The sequence below is a fragment of the Chelonoidis abingdonii genome, chromosome 1 (genome assembly GCF_003597395.2).
Source record: "Chelonoidis abingdonii isolate Lonesome George chromosome 1, CheloAbing_2.0, whole genome shotgun sequence".
Lineage (NCBI taxonomy): Eukaryota > Metazoa > Chordata > Testudines > Testudinidae > Chelonoidis > Chelonoidis abingdonii.
Window position 1 is genome coordinate 63,406,219 of NC_133769.1, and position 26,165 is coordinate 63,432,383.

A 26,165-nucleotide genomic window follows, 5' to 3' on the forward strand; every position below is an offset into this window, starting at 1 on the left:
AATCCACAAGTTGACATGGTGTTATCCAAATGGCAGAGATAAAAACCAGATTGACCGTATCATGATCAATGGCAAATGGCAATGTTGACTGATAGATGTGGAAGTGAGAAGAGGTGCAAATGTTGGCAGCGACCACCACCTTGTGACAGCCTCCATCAAGCTAAAACTGAGAAGTATGGGTCCATCAAACAAGGGACATAGACATTATGATACTGACAAGCTAAAGTCCCTGGAAATACAGAAAGCCTTCATTCTGCAGTTATTGAACAGGTTTCAGGCACTTGCAGACCTTGATGGAGAGGAAGGGAATGCAGATGAGGAGATCAACAAGCAGTGAGACAAAGTAACAGCAATTTATAAACGAAGCCATGTAGCTTGTATAGGCTACAGGCAGACAAGAAAGAAGGAGTGGATTACACCCAGCACATGGAATGTCATAGAAACCAGACAAGCCCTGAAGAAAAAAGTTTTAGACACAAAATTCCAGAAGCTAAAGAACAAATAGCACAAGCAGTACAGCAAGGCACACTGGGAGGTCAATCACCTTGTGAGAGCAGTAAAACGATATTATATTGATAATCTGGCAACACAAGCAGAGGCTGCAGCTGTTCATGGTGAACGAGGAACTGTCTACAAAATTGACGTGGCTTGTCAATGGTAAACGGCAGACACCAACAAACACTCTCATCAGGGAAAAACAAGGCCACCTACTGACAACAGAAAAAAAACAAGAAATATGCTGGACAGAGCATTTCAAAGAATTGCTGAACAGAGCCACTAAGAAGGAAGCAAACATCTGGGAGGCAGAAGAAGATCTTGATATTAACAGAGACACCCCAGCTAAGGAAGAGATCATTCAAACCATCAAATCCTTAAAAAATGGAAAAGCTCCTGGCAAGGATAACTTAAATGCAAAATTTCTCAAGGTAAATCCTGAGTTAGCAGCATCTATCCTGGCCCCTCTATTTACATCAGTCTGGGAGAGGGAAAAAGTGCCACATGAATGGACCAATGGGGTCATAGTGAAGATACCAAAGAAAAGAACTCTCAGTAATTGTAATAACTAGTGTGGTATCACACTTTTATCTATGCCAAGAAAAGTATTGGGTAAGATCACAGTCCAGCATATATCAGAGGCAGTTGATAGCATTCTCAGAAAAGAGCAAGCTGATTTTGGAAAGGGCGTGGATGCACAGACCAGATGTTCACTCTGTGAAACATAATAGAACAGTGCTTAGAATGGCAACAGCAGCGCTACATAAATTTCATAGACTTTGAGAAGGCTTTTGATAGCAATCATAGGATCAGCATAGACACATTATGTGGATATATGGAATCCCTCTCCGTGTAATCAACATCATCAAAAGCTTTTATTTCAACTTTATATGCAGTGTTGATCACAGTGAGCTCAGTTCTGAAGTCAAAACAGAAGTACGTTAGGGGTGTGTCATATCTGCAGTCCTCTTCAACATTGCCATTGACTGGGTAATGCAGCATATAACAGAAGATATGTCAAGAGGCATTAAATGGACACCTTTCTCATCCCCTGAAGACTTGGAATTTGCAGATGATCTCACACTCCTATCACATACCCCCAACACCATATACAAGAAAAAACAACTCGACTCAACACAACTTGGACTGAAAATCAGTCGCAATAAGACAGATATCATGATCTTTAATATTCTCTCACCATCACCAGTACGGATAGAGAATTATGTTCTCACCAATATAGAAACATTTGCATACTTGGGCAGTGCAATCAACCAGGGCAGTGGAACAAACCAGGACATCTGAAACAAAATCAATAAAGCCAGGAACACCTCCAGGAGCTTAAATACAGTCTGGAAATCATCAAAATACAACACCAAAACCAAACTGAAGATTTATCAGAGCTGTGTACTTTCAACACTACTTTATAGTGCAGAATGCTGGAGCATGAGAAAGTATGAGATGTCCAAACTGTCTTCATTCTTGTAGTGGGCCAATGTGGGTCCCTTCCTCCCCTCAGATAGTCGAGCCCTGCTGGAGGCCAGAGTGGGTGGAGCTACAGGCTCTGAGCCCACCCCTCAAAGGGTCAGGCAGCGACCCGGGACTAGAAAAGCCGGACCTCAGAGCTCAGTCAGGCCCCAGCAGCCGGAGAGACCAGACGTACCTCAGGGAGCTCGAGGCTGGGAGACTCCGGAGACCCAGGGGAGCCGCCCAGACTGGCCGGAGCTCCCCCACGCTCGCTACTGGGAGTAGCTGCCTGAGCTTCCCTGCGCCTGCTACCCAGAGGAGCTGCGGGAGCTTCCCTGCCCCTGCTACCAGGAGGAGCTGACAGGGCTTCCCTGCGCCTGCTACCCGGAAGAGCTGCTGGTGCTACCTTGGCCGGACTATCCCGAGGAACTCCCGGACCTACCACCCAGCCCCGGTCGCGATGAGCCTATGCTCATGGACCCTTCAGAGACCGACACTAGGACCCAGCTAGGTCCCGAGGGGGAGTACGAAAGCAGTCTGGGGGCAGCCGACCCCAGTCAGGCTGCAGAGTTGCCCAAGCCTATGTCAGTGTGTTGCAGTCAGGATCCCCACTGACTGACCAGCAGAGTGATAGCCGCTGTTAGGGCCCCGGGATGGGACGCAGTGGAGTGGGAGGGCCTGCATCCCCCCTGCCACTCCAGTCTGGGATGACAGACTCCCCCTCTCCCTGGCCTGAGGAGGCCGATAACTGTTACTGTTGCTCTGCCCTGACTAAAGGCCTGAGCTTACTGACTCAGCGTTTGCTGCCCCGCCTTGACCTAGGGCTGGGCCTTTAAAACTGTTACTATTGCTCAGCCCTGACCAAAGGCCTGAGCTTACTGACTCAGCGTTTGTTACCCACCCTGACCTACGGGTGGACCTTAATCTATTACTGATACTACTCAGTCCTGACCCAGGCCTGAGCTTACTGACTCTGTGTTTGCTGTCCGCCTTGGCGTAGGGCCTGGTGCCTCGCAGCTGGTACGGCAGCCCTGCCGGAGGTCCTGAGCCCCTTGCCCACAGGACGGACAAGCCCCGCAAGGACCGCTGGGCTAGTTTCCCAGACCAACCGGAGTGGAGTGGGCCGGCGTGACTCCCTTCCCCTGCCCCTGGAGAGGGTCAAGCCCCGGCTGCACATGTTTACAATTACATACAACCTGCCTCAGAAAAATCTTCTGTATCTTTTGGCCCAGAACAATCTCAAACCAAGATATATTGACTCAGTGCAGCCAAGATGATATGAGCACCGTCATTGCCAGGAGGTGCTGGAGATGGATCGGCCATGTGCTTCAGATGGAAATTGATTCCATCAACAGAGTAGTAATAAGATGGACATCTGAAGGCAAGCAAAAATGAGGCCACCTGAAAACAACATGGTGAAAAGCTGTGGAAACCGAGCTGAAAAATCTGGAGCGCAGCTGGGGAACCATTGAAAGACTTGCCAGAAACAGACAGGAATGTGGAGCTTTGTCACTGCCTTAAGTGCCAGAGGCACAATGGGAACATGATGATGAAGGCTACCCATAGTCAGGGATTGTGCAGAGTCATATTGCCCAGAAGGGGCACCTGGAGGCATTCTCCCAGTGCTGTCTGGTGCCCAAGAAGAGAACACACACACACACACCTACTCCTCTTGTTTGATGGGTACAGCCATAGCTCCACCTCTTCCCTTCCCTGCCCACTCTTCCTCTTCACATTACATTGAACCTTTATGCACCCCTTCCCTGTACACACACATTACACTGCAGCGTTACATCCCAATTTTGCAGATACTGATATATGTGAGTAAAATTACTCATGAACATAAGTACTGATGAGATTAGGCCTCCCAAAAGTATTTTTTTTCACAGCAATTCATTTATCTGCAATGAGAATGACTATAATCATGATAGTCTGAACTGTTACGAGTAGTCATAGGTCATAGAATTTAAGGCCAGAAGGGACCACCAGCTCATCTAGTCTGACTTCCTGTATATCACAGACCACCAACACCACCTTGTACCAACATATTAAACCCAACAACTGAAATTAGATCAAAGTAACATAGTCTACAATATATTCAAATAATGTAGGGCTAGACTGTGTTAAGAGAACATAGTCCATAGTAAGGGGAGGTGCAGAATGCCTTCTGGGCTTCTGCAGTGTGGGCAAGAATGCAAACTGCTACACATCTTTCAAGGGTGCAGTATACTTCCCACCAACAACACATTAATGCATCATCCAGCTCTGTTGGCCAGAACGTACAGAGTGGTCTTTTCCCTTCCCTGCCAATGTGTGCCCTTGAGGGAGTAATCCTGGAAAACACTGAGTCTCATTTGCAATTTTGCCTGGGGCTTATGCAGGCAATGCAACTGGTGGAGGTGCCTTACTCTTTACCGCTTTAACTTCCCATCTGCATATGGCTTAGCAGAATTTATTCTTAACAAGGAAAATCTGCAGTCAATTTATATTGTACAGTAGGGCCACATCATCACAAGCATAACCCTCTTCCATACTGGTAGCCTTCCGTAGATGGTATTACTATATGAGAGTCACAGCTGAACCATTCTGGGCTGCCATGTACTTGGAAAGTGCAATAACATGAAAAATATCAATTATAGTATTTTATATTTCAATATCTCAATTAGTTTTCTGTTAAAAGGTAATTTGGAAGATTTTAATTTGGCGAGTTTTGTAACATAATTCAGCTTCTTAATTCCAATCTATTTTTCAATCAGGTGACCAAAAAGAGGATTTAATACTAGGTTATTTATTTCCTTAACATAATATAAATATTTAAACCATTTAAAAATTAGGAAAAAATGGCTTCTAGGGTTGTGACCTAACATGCCAAAACTGAGCTAAAAGCCAATTTTTACAGCTGAGTTATAAACCCTGGGGATTATAATAAAAGTGCGGACACTACCTTTGCTACAGCAGTGCGGCTATAATAAAATTTACAAGGGGCAGTCAAGTATCTGGGATGTCTCAGCTTGTGTCATCTCTTGATGTGTTTCTTGGAACTATAATGGATCAAGAGAATGACAACTCTGATGAATATATTATTGCAATAGATTATCAGCGCAATGCTGACAGGAACACTGAAGCGATTTCATGTTGACTATCCTTCTTTATTCTTATAGTGAGAACAGAATTAGATAATTCGGGGGTGGGGGAGATAAAAGGTAATATCAGAACTGTGATGGAGATGGATGATCTCTGCAAATGTGAAACTCTTAGTATCTTTCATTATTGTAAAATTACCATGGCACAAAGCAATATATTATAACAAGATCAACTCGTGGTGGAATTTTTTTCCCAGGTGTAGTCAAACATGCAAATATGACAGTATAAGTTGAATCAAGAAAGTAATAGACTCTCAGAAAAAGAATACAGAAAATGTTAGGATCCTATTAAATACATTGATGACCAAGTCTCATCTTAAGTACTCTGTTAGATTTGGTTCACTGTATCTCATAATAAGTAGAAAAGGCCCAGATAGAAATACAGGACTATGAAATTGTAAGGAAGGTGCTGTGTCTTCCTTATGAAGAAAACCTAACAATACTTGGAGGGCAGATTCACAGCTGATGTAAACTGCCATAGCTTTGAATTCAGTGGAACTATGGCAATTTACATCAGCTGAAGATCTGCCCCTAGGATTATTCAGTATGGGAAAGAGGAGATGAGACAGAAGCAAGTAAAAAGAAAAGGTATAGGCAAGGCCAATCAGATACTCCAACAGTGGTCAGCATTATAAAGTTAATAGTGCGATGTTCCAGTTCTACTGGAATATTGCAGGAGCTCATATACTACTTCATGGAAATTGTTAAAGGATCATTTCTAATAACACACACTATATTTACATTTTTTTCATGAATAAGAAGGCCCCCAGAATTAAAATGCCATACATGCCACATGGATGAAAAAATAAGTTTATATACAATTATAATTAGCATTGGAAACTACCCAATGTGGAATATTATTGAAGCAAGTAGTAAGGCTTTTTAAGCATGTATAAGGAAACAGAGCAGATCTTGGATAGAAACCCCAGATCCAAACACTCCAGACCATGGGGAAATTCAAATTCACATTTGAATTTTGGGTCCATTTCTAAGTAACAGGAGCACTAGCAGTTACAGTGGTCTTCAAATTTAGTGCATAAACTGAGCTTCATGCAGACTCAGAACAAAACCTCTCTCCCCAGGTGCTATAATATTACAGAGCTGTTAGGTGCATTGGGCCTGATCCAAAGCCCTTTGAAGGCAATGAAAGTCTTTCTATTGGTTTGAATCAGCTTTGGACCAGGCCCAGTATGAGAGGTTTATTCCTTCCTCTGAAGTATCTGGTATTCTTTGCTTTTGAAGATGCAATACTGGATCAGGTGAACCATTGTTAGGTATATTATATATTATGTGTATTATTTATAATGCCTAAATATTGTCTGGGCACACTGACATAATTTAAAACAAATGCACAATGTACTAACCAATGTCAGCCCTAAACAGGCTCTCCCAGGATAGGATATGCACATCCCCATTAGCAGCCTTTGAGGCAAAAGAAAAAGCATTGCACAATGTGCATCTCTGTCATAAATATAAAGGAAAGGGTAACAACCTTTATATATGCAGTAACATAAAATCCCTCCTGGCCGGAGATACTGAATCACTTTACCTGTAAGGGGTTAAGAAGCTCAAATAACCTGGTTTGCACCTGACCAAAAGGACCAATAAGGAAAGACAATACTTTCAAATCTGGGGTATGGGGGAGGGGGGTTGTTTGTGATCTCTTTGTGTCCTCTCTGGATACAGAGAGAGAGAGACCAAGCAGGTAAACCATCTCCTGAAAAGATACCTGAAATAATACATCTAAAATTACAGAAATTGTAAGTAAAGGCAAGGAAATGTGTTAGATTATCTTTTCTTTTAGCTTGTGAATTTTTCCTATGCTAAGAGGGAGTTTTATTCCTGTTTTTTGTGACTTTGAAGCTGAGCCTAGAAGGGAATCTTCTCTGTTTTAAATCTTTTTATTTACCCTGTAAAGTTGCCTTCCATCCTAATTTTGCAGGTGTGATTCTTTTATTTTATTTATTTAATAAAATTCTTCTTTTAAGAGCCTGATTGATTTTTCCATGTCTTACAAACCCCAGGGGGTTGATCTGTGCTCACTTTGTAACCAATTGGTTAGTATATTATTCTCAAGCCTCCCCAGGAAAGAGGATGAAGGGGCTTGGGGGAAGATTTTGGGGAAACAGGGACTCCAAGTGGCCCTTTTTTCTGGATTTTTGTCTAAATCATTTGGTGGTGGCAGCAATACCATCCAAGCACAAGGAAAGGATTTGTGCCTTGGGGAAGTTTTAACCTAAGCTGGTAGAAATAAGCTTAGGGGGTCTTTCATGCGGGTCCCCACATCTGTACCCCAGAGTTCAGAGTGGGGAGGAAACCCTGACAATCTCTAAGAACTATTTGATATAGTTACAAAATATTTTGTTTGTCTTATATTGTGTGTGTCTGTTTTATTATGTGTAAAGACTATATAGAGTATGTTATGTGTTTCCTAACACTATATGTTTTGAATGTGATGAAGCAGGCATCTCTCATAAGCCTGCAAAATGTACATTAACTTCAATGTAAATGGTGGTAGAAATCAGTGCAACTCCACTCTTTGTTACACAACCTGTATGACATTCTCTAGCCAGAGGTGCACGGAAAATTTTTCAGCCTACTTGAAACTGGCATGATTGATTGATTAATTTTCTTTTAATAAATTAATTTCACAAAAAGCTGAAACTTCCATTTTGGCAAATTAAAAGCATTTTCCATGCCCAGAAGGCAAGAAGAAAACTAAAATGACAAGTGTAGAAAAATAGTAAATTAGTATGCATAAATAGACTCCAAATATAGAAAGAATATCTGACCCATTGTGTTACTCAGCCTAGATAAGTGTTGCTGGCAGCTAGATTAATACCAGCAATATTGTATAAAGGTCAAATATCAAGTATATACAGTAGGTGGACTTTAGCAAGAAGATTAAACTGCAGGGACCTTATTGCTAATCAACAAATAAACAATAAATAAATTAAATGTGTGTGCATGTTTATACAACCACATGTAAATATAAGTATTTATAAGATAGACATGTTTCCACTTGACTGTTATAGGCTGGGATGGTAGAACTGCTTATTATTAAAGTTGCCCACCACTTCCTATTGCAAGGGCCAGTTTTCATTTGCTTATAATTTTGTCAAATGTTATCTGCTTGGGCTGAAATTTTGCATGCTGGTTGTTTGCCATCTGGCAAAGATGATAACTGGGTGCCAAGGTGCAGATAAGATATAAGAGACTGAGACAGGAAGCTGAGAAACAATTGGAAACAAGTGTGGTGAGGGAGAAGAGATACAGGTCTGATGAGGGGCCAGGTTGTGTGTGTGTGTTGTGGGAGAACTGGGACTAGCCGAGCATGGAGACTGAGACTAAAATGAGAGGTCACAGGAGTGAGTCTAGGAATGTGGGAGGAGGATGAGACTAGAACAAGGAGCCAGAGGTAGAGATTAGACGTAAGTGGAATAGGGACAGGTTGGAGGGGGACAGGGCAGAAGAGTACAGTCTATGAGTGGGAGGGGCAAGAGTGACCACTAGAATACTCTCCCCTCCAGACCCTAGAATGGAACTCATGATTCCTGAGTCTCATAATGCCTCTGCTGTCAGCAAACTCCTGTGAAGTCCAGTAGCAAAATGTCCCATCCCCTTTTAGTGCTGGTCCCCATAGAGGATGATAAACTTCTACTATCAGTTACTCTATTATGCTTATAAGAAGCACACAACATCTTTTAAAATGGTATAAAGCAATACGCCATGTTTATTGAGAGTACAATTTAGGCATTAAAATCAGCATATGCTTACACACACACACACACACACACTCCCCCAAAAGGTCTGCAGCTGGATCTTATAGTTACCAGTCCTTAGTGTTGCTCGGTCAGTTCCAGTGGTTAGCTGAAACTGCACATGAGGGAGGGTAGCTGGGCCTCTGCTGAATGCATTTGAAACTCCGAAGTTGATGCAGAATGAACCCAAGTCCCACGGCAATACACCTTTCTTTTATAGTAATAAATTCCCATAGAAGTCTATGGATCTTGCTGTGTCACACCGGAACTGTTAATCATGAGGTAGTGAAGGTTGCTCCCAGTCAGCGTTATTTGGGTTGATACTGGGAGTATCCACAGCTGTTTCTTATCTCATCCCTCTGGTGCCACTCTTCATCTTGTCCTTGGGGTATATGCCTTTGCTTTAGGGTCGTCAAGCTGCCATTATTATCATGATTCTGATAATAAAATTGGTGCCTCTCGACTCTTCCACTTCCTTCTTGACCATCCGGCCCAGATGTCTTTTCTCAGTAATTACCATACATTCTTCACTCACTACCAAACAGTAAATAAGGCAATAATTGTAGTCATAAAACTTTTATTCTTCTAAGAACAGTCATTAACACAACCAGAAGAATAAACTTAGAACAATTTCTTCTTACTAATTCAAAACTAGCAAAATGGAGTATAAAGCGAAATAAGCAAAATGGAATACAATTAACCTAAAACAATTTCTTCTGATTAGGCTTTTTGCCTACAACTCTGTTAACTAAGGTGGCAGAGGTCTCTATCATGTATCTAAAAGTTTCAATCCTGATGAAGATGAGCCGCCATGCAGGTGTCAATCTGAAGTGAGACAATGGAATTTCTATGTTTCAGTTTGCTTTAAAAAAATACTTAGGAAATTACACACAAAAAGGATATTAAAAGAACTTTATTAAGATTGCAAGTCAAGCATTCAAAAGTTAGGAAACAGAATTAAGGTTGCCTGTGCAACCTTATGCCATCCATTTTGGGCATACGAATTATAACATGGGCTTCAATTATATGGTCACATATTATTTTTTTCCACAGCTACCCTCCCTCTTTCAATGAACAGGATGAGTGATGCTCTGGATTTGAATCAGAGTTTGCATAGTGAAGAAGGCTATTGTCTGCAGGACTCCTACCTCATTTGTTGCAAAAGTTGCCAGGTATATACTGAATGAGGAAGGGGACTGCAGGAAGAGAAAGGATGGTCTCATGGTCAAGGCACTTGAATGCTGGCCTGAAGATTTGGATTCTATCCCTGCCTCTGACACAGAGTTCCTGTGTGATGCTGAGCAAGTCACTTAAACCAAACATTTCAGAAATGATCACTCATCAAGTTTGTTCCTCTTTTTCCGGGTGCCTGATTCAAGAGTCTGATTTGCAGAAGTGCAAAGCACTCAGTGCTGCAAATGAAAACACGGCAAGCTGTGCTTGAATGTAAAGTCCAATATAATAATAAGTATTCTGAAGAATCAGGTACTAGGTGTCTCAAATAGGATGGATACTTTTGACCTTACTCTATCTGTGCCTTCGTTACTCGTTTGTAAAATAGGGATAATATCTTCCCCTCTTCTCACAGGGTGATGTGAAAATAAATTCATTATTGTTTGTAAAGCACTCAAACGCTCTAGTGACAACCACCTAGAAAAGACCATGAGGAAATTAATAATTCTGTCTTCAGAGCGGGGTTTGACAGCATGCAGTAAATAAACCCTGGGCCACACACTGAACAAGAAGGAGAGAATAAAACATTGATTACTTGCTGATTAGTGAGCACCATCCATCCTATGCACTGAATAAGAAAGGGGTCCTGTGGAAAAAATAGTCTTTAATTACATGATCAAATACTGTGTCATAGTGCATATACACAAGGGGCTGCATTAAGGATGCACAGGTAACATTAATTTTGGTATTTCCTAAGTTTTGTGTGCCTTATTCTGCAATCTCTATAGCTGGTTGGAAAACAGAATTTCTGATCTGTGGGTGATGCCGACATTTCAATATTTATTTTCATTCTGAATAGGAACAAAAAGGCAAAATTTCTCCTGGAATTGAAAAGTTGAAAACAATTAATTCAGAAACAGTCAAATGTTTGGTTTCAATAATTTTGAATCATCATATAATATAAATATCCAATAACATATATATGTAATAATATATATAAAATATTAAAATTAGTATTTTAGTATAATATAAACATCAAAATGAAAGGAATTAAAGGACTTTTGAAACTGAATGAAACAAACTCTTTTGATGTTATTGAAATGAAACAAGAAAATCAAAATGATATTTCCACTTTTTCCCAATATAATTTCATGAAAACATTTTGATTTTAACTAAACTGCATTTTCTGACAGAAAACTGTTCTGCTGAAAAACTTTCAACCAGCTCTACTTAATAATGTTCTTTTAATGTTGTTTTTTTATGTTTGATATAGATAGTTCAAATTGCCAATAAAAGGTCTCTTCCCTTTCCCTGGGGCTATACTCACCCAAACACTCTTTCTCCCTTAAAGGACATACCTTTTTGATTTTTTCTTTCTGCCAAATGACTAGAATAAAACATAAGAACATGAAACATAAAGTAATCTTAACACTGTACCTCTTTCTCTTTCCCTCTGCTTTATTTTTTATTCATTTCTATTTTTCTTCTTGCTCTCTAGCCCTCGATGGTAATAGATGTTCAACCCACATAGGATGAAGAAACTTTTATACATATTATATATATATTAGGACTGTCAAGCAATTAAAAAAATTAATCACTATTAATCGCACTGTTTAGCAATAATAAAATACCATTTATTTAAATATTTTAGACATTTTATATATTTTCAAATATATAGATTTCAATTACAACACAGAATACAAAGTGTACAGTTCTCACTTTATATTTATTTTTATTACAAATATATGAACTGTAAAAAACAAAAGAAATAGTATTTTTCAATTCCCCCATTACAAGAACTGTAGTTCAATCTCTTTATCATGAAAGTTGAACTTACAAATGTAGAATTATGTACAAAAATAACTGCATTCAAAACCAAAACAATGTAAAATGGTACAGCTTACAAGTCCACTCAGTCCTACTTCTAGTTCAGCCAATATCTCAGACAAACAAGTGTGTTCACATTTCCAGGAGATAATGCTGCCTACTTCTTGTTTATAATGTCACCTGAAAGTCAAAATAAGTGTTCACATACCACTGTTGTAGCCAGCGTCACAAGATATTTACATGCCAGATGCGCTAAAGATTCATATATCCCTTCATGCTTCAACCACCATTCCAGAGGACATGCGTCCATGCTGATGACAGGTTCTGCTCGATAGCGATCCAAAGCAGTATGGACCAGTGCATGTTCATTTTCATCATCTGAGTCAGATACCACTAGCAGATGGTTGATTTTCTGTTTTGGTGGTTCAGATTCTGTAGTTGCTGCATCAAAGTGTTGCTCTTGTAAGACTTCTGAAAGCATGCTTCTCACCTAGTGCCTGTCAGATTTTGGAAGGGACTTCAGATTCTTAAACCTTGGGTTGAGTGCTGTATCTTTAGAAATCTCACATTGGTAACTTCTTTGCATTTTGTCAAATCTGTAGTGAAAGCATTCTTAGAACAGCATGTCCTGGGTCATCATCCAAGACTGCTATAACATGAAATATATGTCAGAATGTGCGTAAAACAGGGCAGGAGACATACAATTCTCCCAAAAGGAATTCAGTCACAAATTTAATTAACACATTATTTTTTTAACAAGCTCATCAGTATTGAACCATGTCCTCTGGAATGGTGGCCAAAGCATTGTCATCACTCTTCCCCTTGATACTCCATTTTCTCACATCACATAATATATGATAAGATCTTGAGGGTAGATACCCAATTCTGACCTCGGTCACTAGTACATACCACCTCAGAGGGGCTCTGGCTTTGCATTCCACTTCTCTTGATCTTCTCCCTGTATATAGTATCAGAGGGGTAGCTGTGTTACTCTGGATCTGTAAAAGCAGCAAAGAGTTCTGTGGCACCTTATAGACTAACGGATATATTGGAGCATAAGCTTTTGTGGGTGAATACCCACTTCATTGGATGCATGCTCCAATACATCTGTTAGTCTATAAGGTGCCACAGGATTCTTTGCTGTTTTTCCCTGTATATAGTTTCTATAGATCAAGGTGATCAAGAGAGCACTCACATGTTGCAAACAGAAAATACTGTATTTTGTAAATGTCATAAACAGATAGCTAAGGGTTAATGGCTCTTTTACCTGTAAAGGGTTAAGAAGTTCACCTAGCCTAGCTGACACCTGACCAGAGGAACCAATGGAGGAACAAGATGTTTCAAAAGGAAGGAGGGAACTTTCCTTTGTCTAGTCAATTTTCAGTTTCAGCCAGAGAGAAAAAGATCAAGGAACCAGCCTCTTATTAGAGTAGTAAGTTTTAGAAAGGAATAAATAGGTTCATGTTTATTTTCTTTTGTACTTGTGTCATAGCTTCCTACTCAGATTAGAACCTTAGCGTTCATAAACTGAGAAGGTAGCATGAAACCTCCAAGCTCAATTACCAGCTTTGATCTGATCTCGCTGCCACCAATCAGTATTCAGAGTACCTGATCAACTCTTCCGGGTCTCCCCAGTCCTTTCCCTGGGGGGACCCTCGAGACCCAGAAGCTCTGAGTCTACTGGCAAGGGAAATCCTCCACTTCCCTTCCCCCTCCCTCTCCCACCCAGACTTTCCTCTCTGGGCTGACTTAGAGTGACTGATGCAATCTCTTTACATCACAATACCCAGAAGCATGTCTCCTTATTCCCACAAAGAGACAAACCCCGAATACAAGAAACAGAGATGATCCTATTCTCTTCTCCCCCTCCACCACCGTGGTGCGCGAGCTACCCCGTAGATCTAACACAAACAGAATCCCCTCCCCTTGCCCTAACCTACCCAGAGAGAAAACTCAAACAAGATTAAAGAAAACTTATACAAAAAAGAAAGAAACAATAAGATATAAACTCTGCATCAAGATGACGAATACAGGGCTATGCTTATAAGAAAATAGGAATTAACAGTCTGATCAAAAAAGATATCCAATTTAAAACATTCCAGCAAACTCCAGCACATGTAATACAAAACAAAACATAATAAAAGCCTATTGTTTTGCTACTTTGTACTTACAATGGGACGAAGGGTAGAAAGAAGCTTGGAGATAAAAAAAAAAAGAAAGCTCTTCCCTCATAGCCGAGAGAAAACAAACAGACAGACAAAACAAACACCCCCAGAAGTTCCCTCCTCACTTTGAAAAATCCGGTTTCCTGATTGGTCCTTGGTCAGGTGTTTGGTTCCCCTTGTTAACCCTTTACAGGTAAAAGAACATTAACTTAGCTATCTATTTATGACAATTGTCTGATGCAGATTAAAGGAATTATCAATTGAATTCTTGTGGTATTAAGATTTTTGCCAGGGAAGTCCTGTTGTTTTCAGTTATTGTCTGTGAGATTAGCAGATATGCTGTCTCCCAGAGTTTGTGTTTTTTCTTTCTTTACTTTCTTTTTCTTTAATCAAAAGCTTCTTTTAAAACCTGATTGATTTTTCCTTGTTTAAAGATCAGGGGATTGGATCTGGACTCACCAGGAATTGGTGAAGGAAAGAAGGGGGGATGGTTACATTCTCCTGGGTTAAGATCCAAGGATTGGATCTGGACTCATCAGAAATTTGGTGAAGGAGTCTCAAGGCTTCCCAGGGAGGAAGGTTTGGGGGAAGGGAGTGAGCAACACTAAGAATTCTGATGGTTGCAGCGATAACCAGATCTAGCTGGTAATTAAGCTTGAAGTGTCCATGCAGGTCCCCACATCTGTACCCTAAAGTTCAGAGTGGGGGTGGACCTATGACAGTGAGCAGTGGAGAAATTTAAAGGAACCTAGCCAGATTTTTTTTTCCTCCTTTGACATGCTGGAGAAGCAGTGAAGGAGAGATACCCAAATGCAAACAGATAAAGTTTTTCTAACAAGGCTTTGTTAGAAGGATTTCAGCTGGGCTTAGCTGAGGGTATTAACAGTTTGCAAAAGACAAGTCACAAACCAGTTTTTCTGGTCTCTTTTCTCATTCTGAGAAGTCAGTTAAAAGCTGTGGGTTTGTTTTTTTAACCTTGCAAACCAAGATAGCTCAGGAAGAGCAGGAAACATGTCAGCAATCAAAAAAAACCCATACAACAGGAGCTGGAATTAGCCAAATTCCAGGCTGAGGAGAGCAAAAGGAACATGACAAACAGATGGCCAAGCGATGAGGCTGCACACCAGAGGGCATGGAGATCCAGAGGGAGCCCAGAGGCATGCATTGGAGTTAGCAAGGCTAAGCAGGATGTGACCAGCCACCCTAACAACCCTTCTCAGCAGGTACTGCTTCCATCCCAGAAATTTCCCACCTACAAGGCAGTTGATGATCCTGAGGCCTCTTAGAAATTTCAAAAGGGTCTGCCTTGGGTACAGCATCTCTACAGACCAAGTACTGATAGAGCTGAGGCCACAGCTCAGTGGACCCTTAGCAGAGGTGGCAGCTGGAAATGTCTAAGGAACGCATGAAACAATCACAAACTTTTCAAACAAGGCAGATCAGAATGGGGCTAACAACCCTGGCATGCCGCGGCGTTCAGAGCCCTAAGGTGGAAACCAGATGTGTCATTTACCCGACACATCTACCACATTGGAAAGAATTGGGATGCCTGGATATCAGGAGCAAGTGCCTAAATCTCTAGAAAGCTGTCCTTGTGAATGCAAATGAAGCAGTTCTTGAGGGTGTTCCTGAGGCAATAGAAATGTACATCCTAGATGTGAGACCAAAACTGTAACCGAGGCGGGGAATTGGAGCCAAATGGGTGGAAGTGGCAGAAAAGAAAAAAACTACTAGCAGTTCGAGCGAATATCAGAGAGGGCAAACTGAAACTAAACTCTATCACAGCAGGGCAACCCAAGCGCCCCATCTACAACCAAGGAAAGCCCCAGACACTTATTGTCCCACTCACCAGTCTCCAGCAACCAGTGACCAGTCAGCTGGGCAAGTTTAAAATGTAATGAACTGGGACATATAAAGGCCACTGCGCCAGAACCAACACGATTACAGTTCTCACACAATCACCAAGATCCCCAGGCCCAGATGCCTCTCAAATACCCTCGGAGCGAAGGGAAACATTGAGAGTGGGTGGAAAGAAGGTTATCGCGTGGAGGGACACTGGGGCACAAGTGTCATCTATCCACCAATCCTTAGTGGACCTCAAATTCAACCCAGAGGCCCAAGTGACAATTATCCCATCCCCATGCTACTGGGGGACTGTGAAGCTGGCCAAGAGGGTGGGAATGGTCACACGCAGCCAGGCCAAGCAAGCTTCCACACCCATCCCTGTTCCTGAGCCGTCCACCAGGGCCCCATCTGTGTTACCAGACACCCATACAGAGGTGGTGGAACCGGATCTTCTACCCATGAATGCGACAGTCATAGTGAATGCAGTCTCAGAACCGGAACTGGTAAAGCAACCAGCACCAGAACCGTTGCCAGCACTGACTCCAGCACTTGCAAACCCATCTATAACTCCAATGCCAGAGGGCACCAGCGGGTCTGAACTAGCAGAAGCAGCAGACAACCCTACCCAAGAGGCTCAGCCAGAGTCTGAAATATCACAGAGTGCACCAGCAGAGAGCGGTTCACAATCAACGAAAACAACACCTTCACCTATATCTCTTCCAGAGGGACCAAGCCCAAGTCCACAGTCCAAGGAGGAACTGATGTCTCCAGCAACAAGGGAACAGTTCCAGGCTCAGCAGGAAGCAGATGACAGCCTTCAGAAAGCATGGGTGGCGGCATGGAGTACCTCACCGCCTCTCAGCTCTTCTAACCGATCCCGTTTTGTTGTAGAACAAGCACTTCTATACAAGGAAACTCTTTCTGGAGGACACCAGGAAGACTGGCGTCCTCAAAAACAGTTGGTAGTTCGAACTAAGTACAGGGGAAAGCTCTTGAGCTTAGCTCATGATCATCCCAGTGGCCATTCTGAGGTGAACAGAACCAAAGACTGGATGGGGAAGTCCTTCTACTGGGAAGGAATGGGCAAGGACGTTGCTAATTATGTCCGGTCTTGTGAGGTGTGCCAATGAGTGGGAAAGCCCCAAGACCGGGTCAAAACCCCTCTCCAGCCACTCCCGATAATTGAGGTCCCATTTCAGCGAGTAGCTGTAAATATTCTGGGTCCTTTCCCAAAGAAGACCCCCAGAGGAAAGCAGTACTTACTGACTTTCATGGATTTTGCTACTCGATGGCCAGAAGCAGTAGCTCTAAGCAACACCAGGGCTAAAAGTGTGTGGCAGGCACTAGCAAACATTTTTGCCAGGGCAGGTTGGCCCTCTGACATCCTTACCGATTCAGGAACTAATTTCCTGGCAGGGACCATGAAAAACCTGTGGCAAGCTCATGGGGTGAATCACTTGGTTGCCACTTCTTACCACCATCAAACCAATGGCCTAGTGGAGAGATTTAATGGAACTTTGGGGGCCATGATACGTAAATTCGTAAATGAACAGTCCAATGATTGGAACCTAGTTTTGCAGCAGTTGCTTTTTGCCTACAGGTCTGTTTCACATCCCAGTTTAGGGTTTTCACCGTTTGAACTTGTGTATGGCCAAGAGATTATGGGACCATTATAGTTGGTAAAGGAGCAATGGGAGGGGTTTATGCCTTCTCCAGGAACTAACATTCTAGACTTTGTAAGCAACCTACAAAGCACCTTCCAACACTCTTTAGCCCTTGCTAAAGAAAACCTAAAGGATGCTCAAGAGGAGCAAAAGGTCTGGTATGATAAACATTCCAGAGAACAGTCCTTCAAAGTAGGAGACCAAGTCATGGTATTAAAGGTGCTCCAGGCCCATTAAATTGGAATCATCATGGGAAAGACCATTCACGGACCAGGAGCGCCTAAGAGTGGTTACCTATCTCGTAGCATTCCCCATCTCCAACATAAAGCCTAAGGTATACCATGTTAATTCTCTTAAGCCCTTTTATTCCAGAGAATTAAAGGTTTCCCAGTTTACAGCCCAGGGAACAGATGACCCTGAGTGGCCTGAAGTCTACTATGACGGAAAAAGAGATGGTGGAGTGGAAGAGGTGAACCTCTCCACGATCCTTGGACTTCTGCAGCAACAGCAGATCAAGGAGCTGTGCACTAGCTTCGCACCAATGTTTTCAACCACGCCAGGATGAACCGAACGGGCATACCACTCCATTGACACAGGTAATGTTCACCCAGTTTAGAACCCCATCCTACCAGGTGTCACCTCATGCCCAAACTGCTATAGAATGGGAGATCCAGGACATGCTACAGATGGATATAATCCGCCCCTCTAACAGTGCATGGACATCTCCAGTGGTTCTAGTTCCCAAACCGGATTGGGAAATATGCATTTGCATGGACTACCGTAAGCTAAATGCTGTAACTCGTCCCGACAACTATCCAATGCCATGCACGGATGAGCTATTGGAGAAATTGGGACATGCCCAATTCATGTCTACCTTAGACTTAACCAAGGGGTACTGGCAAGTACCACTAGATGAACCCGCCAAGGAAAGGTCAGCCTTAATCACCCATGCAAGGATGTATGAATTTAATGTGCTTCCTTTTGGACTGCGAAATGCACCCGCCACCTTCCAAAAACTTGTAGATGGTCTCCTAGTGGGACTGGGAGAATCTGCAGTTGCCTACCTTGATGATGTGGCCATTTTTTCTGATTCATGTGCAGAACACCTGGAGCACCTGGAAAAAGTCTTCGAGCACATCAGGCAGGCAGGACTAACTGTTAAGGCTAAAAAGTGTCAAATAGGCCAAAATAGGGTGACTTACCTTGGACACCAGATGGGTGAAGGAACTATAAACCCCCTACTGGCCAAAGTGGATGCTATCCAAAAGTGGCCTATCCCCAAGTCATAAAAACAGGTCCAATCGTTCTTAGGCTTGGCTGGATATTACAGGCGATTTGTATCACACTACAGCCAAATCGCTGCCCCACTGACAGACCTGACCAGAAAGACACAGCCAAATGCAGTTAAGTGGACTGATGAATGTCAGAAGGCCTTTAACCAGCTTAAGGCGAGACTCATGTCTGACCCTGTGCTAAGGGCCCCAGACTTTGACAAACCATTCCTAATAACCACAGATGCATCTGAGCGTGGTGTAGGAGGAGTTTTAATGCAGGAAGGACCTGATCAAGAATTCCATCCTGTCGTGTTTCTCAGCAAGAAACTGTCTGAGAGGGAAAGCCACTGGTCAATCAGTGAAAAAGAATGCTATGCCATTGTATATGCCCTGGAAAAGCTACACCCATACGTTTGAGGATGGCGTTTCCAGCTACAAACCAAGCATGCTGCGCTAAAGTGGCTTCATACTGCCAAGAGAAACAACAAAAAACTTCTTTGATGGAGTTTAGCTCCCCAAGATTTTGATTTTGAAATTCAACACATTTCAGGAGCTTCTAACAAAGTAGCTGATGCACTCTCCCGTGAAAGTTTCCTAGAGTTAACTGGTTAAAATTGCCTTGGAAGTAAATAATTTCTTCATTAGTCAAATATTATAGAATTCAATGAGTTGTAATGGCATTTTGTGAATCTGATGTTCTGGAGCATGTGTCTGAAATGTTCTGTTTCACTGACTTCATTATAGTTCTGCATACCCATCAATATTATAACACAACTAATGAAATTACGCAAAATTTTGGAGGTAAAACTATTTTAATAAAAAAATTCTAATTTGAGTTGACCGAAGCTTTTTCTGAATTTGTGTTGAATTTGCCAAATTGTTTTGGTCAAAATTCACCCACACCTCCAACCCAAAAACAAAAATCAGAAAACACTGAACTGTTTCATTTTTCCATTTCAAAATGAGTTTTAATTTTCTGATTTTAAATGACATTTTTTTGAAATTTGATTCAAAGTCATTGAAAGGAAAGTTAAAAATGAAATAAAATGTTTCATTTGAAACATTCTCAAGGTGAATCCAAATGAATTTTTCTAAAATTGTTTTTATATCAGTTTGCCAACCAAAAAAAACCATATATTCATCCAGCTCTGCAACAGAACCAGTAGGCTAACATTAGTATGGGCTGGACCAAGCCAGAATAAACAAAGTTGATACGCAAGTGCTATGAATGCTCCACATTTGCTGGGTGTAGTAGCATCTATATTCCACAAGGGATTTGACTGATGGCCATTAATCCCCTTTTTGCCCCCTGTCTACAAATGCCTGTGACATTCCTCCATGGTTGGGATTCTCTGACATGCAGTGGGTGAAGTTCTCTGTGCATGAGCTTTTTGCATCCTGCACAGATATTGTAACCCTCTGCACAGAATCCCATCTGTTCTATTGCACTTAGGTTCTCCCATGTAAAGGAGCACAAGTTTTGCTCTTCAGAGAAGAAGCCACAGCTAATAACTGTAAACTGCAAAGGCACTGCTATTAGGGAGCATGTCAACTAGCACTTATAACAAGATTGTTCTTTCAATTAAGTTATTCTAGACTTCCCTGAAGAAGAGGTAACAAATGCATTAAATCAATCTACTGTGGAATACAGACTTTATAGACATAATATCACATTGAATAGGTTAATAATTATAGAAACATCCATATTAAGAGTCAAAAGTATTAAGAGTAAAAATTCTAAAGATAGGTAGAGGTCACAGTTATAAAATATCAGAGGGGTAGCCGTGTTAGTCTGGATCTGTAAAAGCAGCAGAGAATCCTGTGGCACCTTATAGACTAACAGACTAAACTAAACGTCTGTTAGTCTATAAGGTGCCACAGGATTCTCTGCTGCTTTTACAGTTATAAAAGATACCAAGCTTCCAGTCTTGAGAATTGATTTTTGATGGATCTGTTTTTTAAAAAAACCTGAAATGACCCTACAGTAAGATCCAGTGAATGAGGCTTAGTGTTTTGTGTGCAAAGCTCCCAAAATAAACAAGTAAATTATTGTTTGTGAAATAACTCCTCAGAGATATCAGGTAGGCTAGATAGATCAATCACATGTACATTAAATTGGTATCTTTTCTGTATTTCTGTATTAGGGTCACACATTAGGAGCATCTAATGTTTGGATTAAAGCAGGGATATGTAAGAGAAACCTTCCTGGGAAACTAGCTCCACATTGTTTTTTTAATTAAAGTTAACTATGTAAATCAGGCTTTTGAGCTGTGAGGATACCAGGAAAAGCTTCCTTCATTAAAGTAATACAGAAAAAAAAATCAAGCATTTATAAATTTTAGTTTGATCTGAAATCACTGGGAATTAGATCTGAAGAACTGAGATCTTGTTTTGCTGATGATGTAGTTGCGATGGCCCAACTCTCTGGGGATTTTAGTTCCAAGAACCAGATTGTGCCTCTGAGATCTATACAGAGACAGAATACTTCCACTCGTGCCCATGAGAAAAGGGACAGCACCCATCCCCCATTTCAAGAACCAAATGGAGGGCTCTCCATGGCATTAAGATCCATATGATTGAAGCAATTTGGAGATATGAAGGAGATGGGGATAGGTGGGAATATGTTTAGAGGGGGATGGGTCAGGAAGAGGGGTGGGGAGATTCTATTCCCCTTGCAGCCCATGGAAATAAATGAGAAAATCAATATTGACATAGGCAGTGCCCCACCTCTACCCTCTATACAGTGAAAGTTCCCATTTCAGCTGTTGTTGGGGATGTCCTGCTATCACAGGCCCAATGCCACCATGATGGCTGACAAAGCATTTCTGAATTTTCAAACCTGGGCCCAGAGTATCTACACTGTACATTAAAGGGTTGGTGTGGGGTGGAGGAGGAATATGAGTCTGGGACCATCTACAAGTCACTGCAAAATGTTCCATGAAATGAGCTGCTGTTCCACTCCCAGTATCTGGCAGCACTTCAGCAGAAAAGCGCCCCAGGCAATGCTGGGCCCAGGTTTCAAAACTCAGAGATGTCTTCTCAGCTGTTATGGAGGCTTTGCTGCATCTTGTACTAAATATAACAAAGACAATGGACTTGATTCTTCTCTCACGCTGGTTTTACACTCTCTTGATTTACAGTAGACTGAGAGGAGAATTAGGCCCAGTATCTCATTGCATGCTAAGGGTTTGATCCACCACCAATAGGCAACTGGTGGTGTAGTCTCACCTATGCAAGTATACAACTAGTGAAAGTAAGTGGAGCATAAAGCATAGCTCTGTTAACTACAATATATTAAAGAAATTCAGCTTTTGGTCTCTGCTTGGTAATGATTTTCCACCAACTCTGCACAGAGTATAAAAGGTACAAGGCACTGGAGGATCAAGTTCCAAGTGTGCATCTTTGGGAATTATATAAAAATAGAAATATGAGAGAACTGGGCCTTCCAGCTGGAACCAGACCATCCCATAACCACTTTTTTGCAACAATAATACTGCTAGCAGCCCTGAATTTCAGTTAAAATATAGATGTTGAACTGGATAGAATTTATCAAAGTAAAAATCAAAGAACTGGAGGAAACAGAGGCAACTTAGGCTTTCTGCACTATTATTTCCTCTTTACTGTTTCACACAAGTATTGTTGCTTTAAAGTTTACAGAGAGCTAAAAGTGTTTTGCTAAGCATTAGTAACTAAGGCATTTTGAATGCAGCTAAGGTTAAAACTGAGGCTAAGGCTAGACAAGACCATGGAGATTTATGTGTTTCAAGAAAGAATCTATGAAAAAGAATGTTGTTCCCATACATCATCCTGCTAAGCTGTTCGCACTGGGTTAGAAATAGTTCTTTCTCTAAATGGATGTATCTTCACTCCTTTGACTCTATTTGATGGGACATTGTTCCCCACAACAAAGCTGTACAAGCTGTTTGACATTAACACCGGAAACACGTAGAAATGCCTCATGCAACATATTAGAATGTCCTCTCACTCTTTCTTCCTTTTCTAAGCATTTGAGGGGCCAGGGGAGGAAGAAGGGAATAATCTCCATTTACATGATTTAAAAGTAGTTATTTTACATTGCTTGTGTTTCCACCTCAGGGAATTCCATGTACATAGGCGCTCTCCCTCATACAGATCACATCTGTCTTGTGCCATGAAGGAAGTTGTGTGTGTGTGTGTGTGTGTGTGTGTGTGTGTGTACTACATACTCAACATTATCATTAAAGAGGAAGAAGTTAGAGATTGAGAAGACTGGAAGTGGAGATGGAGCAAGATTTGGAGGAGGCTGCAGCATTTCCTCCATTTCCAGGAAAAGGCCATATATCTTCAAACTGTTTTACTTTTTCTGCACCACCCTACCCCCTCTTTTTAAAGGGTGGGTCATCCCTTGGACAGGGAGGCCCTGGGAGCATGGCTTAATTTGAGCTGCACTTCCAGGGAAGATGCCAGATGTCACAGAAAGCCCTTCTCTCCTGGGATCTGTGGGGCATGAGAGCAGACTCATGACTCTCCTAAGTCACGATTTGCAGAGAGATACATGAGTGGATTTTTTCAAAAGTTTCTTTTCTCATTACTCTCTTCCTGTGATTTTTCTAGTGAAAGGGGCAAGGGAGATAGTGGTTAGTTTGTCTCAGGTTGTTCAAAAGACAACAAGCAGAAATGTGTCAATTAAAAAGTGTTATTCTGAGATTTGCACAGCTTGAAAACATCCAAATAGGCAATGCTCGTTATTCTGTGTTTGTGAAAATTGTTTCAGGCACAGTTAGTGACTCAATTCACCATTAGTATGCTGGATGCAAGATGCTTCAGTGGGGGTTCAAGCCAGTGGTGTCCTGTAATTTTAAGAGGAATCCCTAGATATCTGAACCAAGCCCTTTTTGCTGCTGACAACACCTGTCAGGAGGGTTACATACTGACAGGTGGGGGCAGGGAATTACAATTTTGTTTCTGTGTATAGCTGAGTTATTCATTATTCCCCACCATCTCCCAATAAACTGCAACCAGTTTTCTTTCTGAGTTTCATTCATTGACACACAGTCTAAAATGAGGAAGACTATACAGTATTCCTATCCTGGGAAACATCTTTCTTTTCTGAAGATCTAGATGAATCTCACACAAACCTGGGTGGAACTTTTTCAGAGAATAATAAATTCATGGAATCATGCATTTTTCAGGGCATCAGAATTATTCACAAATTTAGGTGAAATTCAGTTGAAAACAAAGCCCTCTGAAAACAAAAAAATCAGAAATGTCAAAATGGTTTGTTTTGACAATGTAATTTTAAATCTACATTTAATCTTGAATTGTAATTATGATTAAAATGCCATTTCAATTCACATTTGAAACACTTCATTTGACCTAACGATTAGTTAGTAAATTAATTTATTATTGTGAGAAACATTGAAAAAAATGAGTTTTGACTAGAAACAAACCAACATTTTTCAGATATTTTTGATCCAGCCAAAAATAATAATAAATCAACTATTAGCTCAGCTTTAGGGCATGTCTACACTGGCAAAGTTACAGCGCCGGCAGTTACAGCGCTGCTCAGAGAGCGCAGAAGGAAAATGCTGTTGTGTGTTCACACTGACAGCTGCCTGTGCAATAGCGTGTTCACACTTGCGGCACTTGCAGCACTATTTGGAGTGGTGCACTCTGGGCAGCTACCTCACAGAGCACCTCTTTCTCTTTGGCTGCTAAGATTTGTGGGTTCACGGGGCACTCTGGGTCCAGTCCCAATGCCCCGTGATGCATTGCTTCACATTCCAACAATCCCTGTGCTTCCGTCTGCAATTGGTGCCATCTTTCAACAGTTTGTGTACTGTGCGCCCTGCCTCTTTCAGGCTGCAGGAATGAATCATGAACTGCTGATCAGTATGCTGCTCACTCTTACCAACACATCATGAGTGGCAGTGAAGTTATTCCTCAAACTACAAAGGCAAGAGGACTACATCAGTGATCTCGCCATCCATAGTAGCTATAACATGAGATTGCCTGTAGTATTCACAGAGGTTCTGACCACAGTGGAACACCACTTTTGGGATAGGGAAACAAGCACTGAGTGGTGGGATCACATCATCATCCATGTCTGGGATGACAAGCAGTGGCTGCAGAACTTTCGGATGAGGAAGGCCACATTCATGGGACAGCATGATGAGCTTGCCCCGGCCCTGCAGCGCAAGGACATGAGAATGAGAGCTGCCCTGTCACTGGAGAAGCAGGTGGAAGCTGGCTACCCCAGACTGCTACCGATTGGTTGCTAACCAGTTTGGAGTGGGAAAGTCGACCGTTGGAGGAGTCATGTTGATGGAAGTGTGCAGGGCCCTTAATCGCATCCTTCTCTGAAAGACCGTGACTCTGGGCAACATGCGTGACATTGTGGATGACTTTGCACAAATGGGCTTCCCTAATTGCGGAGGTGTGATAGATGGCACGCACATTCCAATTCTGGCACCAGACCATCTAGTCACAAAGTACCTTAATCGCAAGGGATATTTCTCAATTGTTCTCCAGGTGTCTGTGGATCACTGTGGGCATTTCAAGGACATTAACACAGGGGGGGTCCAGAAAGGTGCATGATGCACGCATCTTTCAGAACACTGGCCTTCAAGAAGCTGCAAGCAGGGACCTTCTTCCTGGACCAGAAGATCGCCATAGGGGAAGTCAAAATGCTCACTGTGATCCTGGAAGACCCTGCCTACCCTTTAATGCCATGGCTTATGAAGCCATACATGTGGCAACTTGACAGCAGCAAGGATTGGTTCAACAACTGGCTAAGCAAGTGCAGAATGACTGTTGAGTGTGCATTTGGCTATTTGAAAGCCCACTAGTGATGCCCATATGGGAAGCTGGACATGGCTGATGACAATATTCCCATGCTTATACCCACATGCTGTAAGCTCTATAATATTTGAGAAGGGAAGGTTGAAAGCTTCACTCAGGGCTGGCCCAGAGAGGCTCAGCACCTGGAGGCTGAGTTTGAACAGCCAGATACCAGGACTATTAGAGGGGCACAGCACAGGGCCATAAGGATCAGGGATGCCTTGAGGTAACAATTTGAAGCTGAAAGCCAATAATATTTGTTGCTATGCTTGGGATTGCAGAGCTTGTAATGCTAGGAGGTGATTGGTGCACATGATGCAAGAAGGGGTCTTAACATAACTGTATGTTGCTTTGCAGTGCTCTTTTTGCTTTCACTTAATAGAATTAAGTTTGCTTTCATACAGACACAATTCTTTTATTAAAAGACAACAATCAGAGGAGAGAGTCAAATGAAAAAGAGGGGAAGGGGGGGAAGGGAAGGTCTATAGAGAAGGAGGGGTCCTAGGATGGCTGCAGATTTTGTATGTCCAGGGAT